This window comes from Hevea brasiliensis, chromosome 13 (genome assembly GCF_030052815.1).
Source record: "Hevea brasiliensis isolate MT/VB/25A 57/8 chromosome 13, ASM3005281v1, whole genome shotgun sequence".
Classification (NCBI taxonomy): domain Eukaryota; kingdom Viridiplantae; phylum Streptophyta; class Magnoliopsida; order Malpighiales; family Euphorbiaceae; genus Hevea; species Hevea brasiliensis.
Genome location: NC_079505.1, coordinates 53,326,399 through 53,333,903, shown reverse-complemented (window position 1 = coordinate 53,333,903; position 7,505 = coordinate 53,326,399). Strand labels below are relative to the sequence as shown.

The window sequence follows — 7,505 nt, the reverse complement described above, 5'->3', positions numbered from 1 at the left end:
TGATGCCGTCAGCCTTAATGTCTCCATTTTCAAGGTTGGAGATCATGTCTGTTTGATGCTACAACCACCTAAATAGTGCTCGAAGGCGAGTAACGGGTAATTGAGTAGCGCATAACCCAAACTGAGTAACCACAATTTAGTTGGATACTCGGACAAAGAGTTACTCACCCAAGTATATCCCCAAATACTCGGATCACATTAAAGGATAAGGATCCCGAGATAATCGCCATAATCAGAGGCCTATCCACATAAGGACTCTCAGTTAGGGTGGACTTTTAGTCCCACTCAATCATAAACTCCTAATCTTAATAAGAATCTGCATCAAAGCCTATATAAGGGTTGTTAGGTATACATGCTATTCAATTAACTTGTTCATTCACAATCCAGTTCCCATTACTGACTTAAGCATCAGAGTAGTGGTTAACTAACCCACCCGGTGCTCTCTTATCTTGCAAATCCAATACCCAAATCCAACATTTCATACTCGCAGAAGAGGAGAATAACATCATTGTTCCTTGCTTCTCTTTGCTCCTTCACTTAATTCATCATCGCCAATCAATCTCAACTGTAAAATTATTTCTTTCTTTCGTTTGTTTGCTTTTACTTTGCTGCAAGTTTTCCTATTTCCATTTCTTCTTTTGTTTCAAGAAAGGTGTTGAGTGCTAGAGGGATGTGATTTGGTGGTTGCTGCTGCACTCTCATTGCTTTTGAAATGTCTAGAACTAGAAGAAAAATAAAAAGTGAAATTAGCAAACCACGGGCAAAAGAAATAGAAATAGATGTCCTTGGGTTTTGAGATAGTATTAACTATTAATATATAATAAATATTTTTAATTAATATATTATTGAAAAGATGATAGTTTTTAAAAAATGTAAATAATATTAACTATTACTTATATTTTTAAAAAACATTTAAAATTATTATTATTTTAATATTTAATAGTAATAATAATAAAATGACTTTGAAATCTACCAAAAACAAAATAAAATTACTTTTAAATATTATGCTAAGTAAAATTGAAAAATGAATTAAAAAAATATAATGAAAAATTATAAAAAAGTACCATGGTTTCTCTTATTTTCACTTGAAGGTCTAGTTCACCTTGTGACAAAGTAGTAGCCTAAGGTTTTGCTTCATTAGCGAACCACGACTTTTCCTCTTTCTCTGTCAAAACTTGCTGATGTGACATTAAATATTTAATTAAAAATGATTTGTATTATAATTTTGGGTCCCATTTTTTCTTTTTTTCCATGTGTTCTCCCTACTCCTTCTTCTTTCTTCTTCTTCTTTCCAACCATCGTCTCGCTGTAGCTCTCATCTTTTCTTGCATGGACGCGGCTTATGGGACTACAAAGAGTGGGGTGGGTGTGTCTCATGTAGAGTAGAAATGGTTGGTGTGTGACTCTTAATATCAACTATTAGGGGTTCATGCATTGCCACAGAGAGGTTCAAACTAGGTGTAGTTGGCCATTTTCTTAAATCATAATTGATAAGAAAGAATCAAGCTGGTAGTTTATTTCATCTAGTTTATAATTGTAGATTTCTTTATAAGTATTTGATTAATTAACACTATAGTTTCATTTATAACCGCATATTTCTTTACTGTGGCAATAGTCTTGAATTAGCAAAACTTAAGGTAAATGAAGAAAAGAAGGTAATGCCTGCCCTCCCATTACTCCAAAGTACACACTTCCATATTTGCCTGCTCCAATTTTCCTAGCTTCTTAAAATTCGTCTGCAATGTATATAATCGATTTCTTTGATTCAAGAGCTGTTCCATCTGTAGAATGTAAATTCATTGTGAGTTCCCTCTACTTTCTACTGAAAGTGTCATACCATAATGTTACAAGGTATAAAACTGATTCAAGCTTTTATTTGAATTTGTCTAGTTCTATTAGTTAATTTGTTTGACCTTCCATTATATCCATATTCAAAATCTTTGGGGAAAGTACTTCGGTAGTACTTATGCTTTTGGATACTGCTTTTGGATCTTCAGAACCATTTTATTGAGATCCCTTTCTCCTGAGAAAGATAATTATTATCAATTTGGTCATTCAAAGTAATGTCATAGCTGATAGTATGTCGATGATTATCATCCACTTATGTCTCCTTCCTAATGCAAAACAGAGAAACAAAAAAGCAATGGATGTTATTATTACAATAACAATTTTTTTTCTCAGTTTCAGTCGAATTGCTACAATGGATGTAGACATGAGCTTTTGTTAGTAATCTTCTCTTCCATGAATTTTCCCTTGAAAATTTATGGAAAATTCATGGATGTGACTAATATAAAAGGAATGCTCAAGGCAAATAATATAAAGTGAGATAAAATTTTTAAAGAACATGTGAACAAAAAACTAACAAATTTTTTCTTTTTGGGAGATAAAAAATATTGATTCTTTTGGGTCAAAAGGAGAAAGAGAAGATAACTAGAAGGAAATTGTTTAGCTGTAAGACATAGGCACAATAGATTAGAGGTTCAAAATATGATTTTTCATTTTGCATTCTTGTGATCTAGTTGTTGAAACTCATGATGCACCAAGATTTGGGATTAATTTAGCTTAATACAAAACAAGAAAGTATTGAAATTATAAATCCAGAAAATTTCCATGATAAGATGTAATTAAGTCTCTCTTGAATTTTCGGAAGGAGCTCTTTGTAATAACTTGAATTTTTAAAGTATAAATTTTATAAATTCTAATAGTATTTTAATATTATCTTATTAAATAAATATATTTCACAGCATTATTTTAAAGTTTTGAATTTATTTTAAAGTGGTTATTTTTGAAGTTTAATATAATATTATAATTTTAAAGTAGTTAAATATAGCATTTTAAATTTACTCTTTGTGCACAAGCTTAATATGGTCATGGTTATATTATTATGCTTTTATTTGTATTTTATATTTTGATTTTATTATTATTAGTATTATTATTGATGATGATTGTTTTATTTAAAACTAGATTTAGATAAGTTAAAGTAGAAATTGGACTTGATTGAAGAAAGAAAATATATCCACTTGAAGATTTTTTGAAAGTTAAAGGATAAAAATGTAATTTTACAAGTAAAATAAAAAAAAGGGAAGAACACAGTGGCCCCATCCCTCCCCAACATCACTCTCTCTCTCTCTCTCTCTCCTCCCTCCCTCCCCAATGTTTTCCGGTCAACCACCCATCCTTCGGCCACCTCCACCACCTAGCGACCTCTAGCTCCCCTTCCTGTCATTGGCCAGCTGAAAATTTGGCGAAAAAGGAGCCATTTCTGGTGGGTTGAGTGAAGAGAGATAGAGGAGGGAGAAAATGGGTCCCAAACTTTGTAAAGTCATATTCGACAATTTTAACAACCGATTAGAGTGATTTTAGCGGCTATGGACTCTTGGGGAGGAGATCTTTCAGATGGAACCAACCACGCTGGATTTGGTGGTAGTTTCCAGTGCTGGTAAAGAGAGAGAAAAATGGGTTTTTGCCATTTTTCGGTGAGATTCTAGTCAATTCGACCATTAGATCGACGATCTGAGATCACCATTAGAAAAGGTGATTATTGTATGACCTAGATTGATCGATGAGATTTTTGAGCATTTCTGTTCTCATAAATGAAATATAATTATATGATAATTATTAATAATTTAGGGTTTTCATTTAGATACTATCAGATCGGTGATAGCTCAATGGCACTTAGGATTGAGTTTTCGGCCCGATCCAAATGCTTAACAAGTTATCCTAGAAGTTGGTTGTATTTATAGGCAATCCTAGCATTTTTAGACGTTACAGATGCATTCTAGGTAGCATAGTTAGCAAAGGTAAACCCGTACTCAAGTTGTGTGATTTTTACTTAGGTTTAAGCTAGCAGATTAACCTGTAAAATATTTCTGGCATGTTAAAATATATTAAGATAAATTGTATGGACTTTAGGATGATATGAAGGACCCCTAGTAATATTTCTAGAATTTTTGGAGGAGTTTTGATAATTAATTGGACTATAGTGAAGTTTAGGGACCTGACTGGTTTTGGAGATCTAGACCTAGATTATTGTAGGCCTCGAATGGGCAGGTGATGATTGTTGTTGTGATCCTGAGGCCATTTGGGTTGATGTTTTTGAGTTTTCTTGTAAGCGGTTAGGTCTAGTTATAGAGGAAGCTATATCAAAATTTCAGCAAAATCTTAGGATTAAATTCTTACTTCTTTAGTTTAATTCAATTATTTTGTCAGTCATTTGATAAAGGTTAGTGTGTCTATATAAGTGATCAAACCTGACCGTCTTTTTCCTTCTAACTGGACCAACTACAATTGAGTTGATTAGTTAGTGAGTTGGATATTGATTATCTTTATAATTTCAATATTACTTATATTTTCTTGACATGTTCATGCATTCACTTATATATATACATAAGTAGTTATTATATTAGAAGCATCTCCTAATTGTTGCTTTATAATTTTCTGTGTTGTGTCGCTTTGGAGATAAGTTGGAGCTTATATATGTATATATTGTGGTAAAAATCACGGGGTAAGTACGGCATGAGAAATTCGTTGACTCCCATGGATATGGATATGGATGGGTGAGGCAGGTACGTGTGTTATATTATAATTGACTCTTGCCATCTACGGGGCAGGTATGTGCATTATATTATAGCTGACTCCTGCAATATATAATAAGAGAAACTGTTGGATTTCACAAAGTCAGGGTATGAGGTTGGCTCCCAATATGTATTAGGTGTGCCTATGTAGCTTTAACTTAACCTCTTATGTGAGGATTGGGTAATTTGTTTATTTGGTGGATGCTCATTTATAGAACTGCATTAGAAATTGATAGTTATAAAAATTATAACTATAATAAATATGTAAACTTTCTGAGTCGAACGCTTATTCATGTTTAACATTTTTTCTCAGGTTGCAGGAGGAGCATTTTTATTCAAATTTTAACCTGCATTTTTTTTTCTCACAGGGTATTAAACTGTGTAATTAAAATGTTTAGTTTATTTATTTATCTATTTTATTGTATTCTTAGAACTTCATAGTGATACTAGTGTATGTGTATATATTGTATTAATTATTAATAATGTTTGATACTAAATGTATTAAATATGTTAGGTTAGGGTTGAGCTGGTCTTCCCTAATTATGTATTTATGATAGATAATTGGGTTGAGTTGGCCTAAATTGAATTATAATATTTTAGTTTATTTTAATTTATTCAGTATGTTGGGCTTTGAATGTGGGTCTAGCTATGGGTTTGGGAACAGTGAGGCTTCCTATAGGCTTTGGGAGTTTTATGCTGGCTTAAGTCCTAGTGCTGATCTGGTCCATAGAGTTAGGTCGTGACACTCTTACTCACCAATCTTTGAGGGTGAGGATGTGTAATACCATTTATAGGTTTGGGAATAGTGAGGCTTACTATGAGTTTTGTGGGGTTTTATGCTAGCTCAAGTCCTAGTGTCTGTCTGATCTATAGAGTTGGGTCATGATATTCTTACTCACCCATCTTTGAGGGTAGGGATTTGTAATACCATTTATTGCTTTACGAATATACAACATGCAATCCTCTTTTATGAACCTTGGATCTCCATTCAGAAAAGCATTCATGCTTAGTATGCCACTTCTAGTAGATGATAGGCTGCTAGCAATATCTGATAATATGTCCTTTTTTTAACAGTGTATGTTACCACAATTTGGGACTTAATTTCTACACCCACACAACAGATGCATAGGAACTTTATTTCTTGTCTTAAATGTATCTTCTTCATCTCCAACCTCCTAAGCTTGTCCACTATAAATCTGATTTGAAACATTATGGAATTGGAATGTATCATTTTCTTTCATTGTATAGGGTGCATCATAGAAGTATCCTGTGGTGCCATTGATAGTTTCACAGTAGCAAGGCACTGTTAGTAGATAGTCTTGTATGTTCTTATGTTAAGTGAGACTGATATAGGTTGATTTGATAAAATAAAAAGAAGCAACTTATTTCATTTGCAGACCTTTATTAATATGGTATAGTAAGGCGTTACATTGCTTGACACGTTCATCATAAGCAAAAAGGTACTTGCCTTTCTACTCCTTAGAGATGTTGGAGGCAAATGCTCTCGTTAGTAAAGATAATAATAAAGTGAGGAGAGTTGGAAGGAGATTATGAGAAGCCATAGTTGCAGGGCATGAGAATTTTCCTAGTGAGGGAATAGAGGCAAATAGTTCCATTGATTAATTTTAAGAACAAATTATAACCAGATTATTTTGTTAAAAACAAAGCATGATTAGGAAGATGGTTGGAAAGAAGAACAAGAAGAAGAAGGGAGAACACGTGGAAAGAAAGAAAAAGAGGGACCCCTAATTATAATAAAAATAATTTTTAATTAAACATTTAATTCCACATTAGCAGTTTTTAGCGAAGAAAAACAGAAAGTTATGGTTTGCTAATGGAGCAAAACCTTAGGGTATCACTTTGTAACAAAGTGAACCACAGACCCTGAAGTGAAAAATGGGTAAAACCACATGGTACTTTTTTTTTTAATTTCTTCAAAATATAATTTAGGAGAAAATAAAATTTAATGCCCTTTATTTTTGGTTTTTTTCAATTCAAGGATTAAGAAAAGTTTCGTTGTAGTTCAAAAATCAAACTACCACGTCATTAGTAAATCGAGAAAAATTTGGCTAACGTCATTAAATGTGCTAATGTGGCACTAATGTGGTTGACATCAGCGCCACGTCTAACATGGCATGCTTATATGTAATGCCAAGTCATCAAGGCATGTCCCACATCAATAAATCCCTGAATTGCAAAAGGTTGAAAGTACAAGTCCCCAAATTCTAAATAAAATAAAGTTTTAGCCTTAAATGCTAAAAGTGTGAAGATTTCAAAAGTGCATGAAAAAAAGGAAAGATAGGGTGAGAGTGAGAGGGAGAGAAATAAAAAAAATTTGGAAAGAGAGGGTGGCATAGGGGGAAGAGAGAGAGTATAAGAGATATAGAGTGAGAGAGGCATAGTGATATAGAGAGGGAGAAAGAGATATAGGGAGAGAGGCAAGGGAGAGTCATTATCTCTCTCTCTCTCTCTCTCTCTCTCTCTCTCTCTCTCTCTCTCTGTGACACCTCTTACCCGTGTACAGTATACCCGAGTAAGCAATGTCACACGGTGTACCGGCACACTCTATTATACCTTAATTAACTTTTATCATGCTTTTGAATATAACTTGTGAAATATAACATCTTTGAGCCATTTTTCAAAATTATAATTTATTGAGGTTCCGAAGATTTTAAAGAAAATCCGGCAGAGTACCGGCTAAAAATGGAGAAAACAGTTCTTCGGAACCTGTGAAAAACACTTCTAATAGCCATGTTCAATCATTCTCAAACTCCAATATCAAAATCTCAACCTTTTTCAATTTCATTTCTCAATCATTCATCTCAAGTGGTAATCATGTATAAAACACAGATAAACATTCACTTTTCCATTCACAAACACAGTTCTCATTATTTACATGAAAATCAAAATATATTACATAAGTTTCATTTA

General features: G+C 33.0%; 1 pseudogene; it reads right to left on the bottom strand.

The window, feature by feature from the left end:
- Positions 1-1,632: 1,632 nt before the first annotated feature.
- Positions 1,633-6,136, bottom strand: LOC131172138 (chitin elicitor receptor kinase 1-like; annotated as a pseudogene).
- Positions 6,137-7,505: the final 1,369 nt, after the last annotated feature.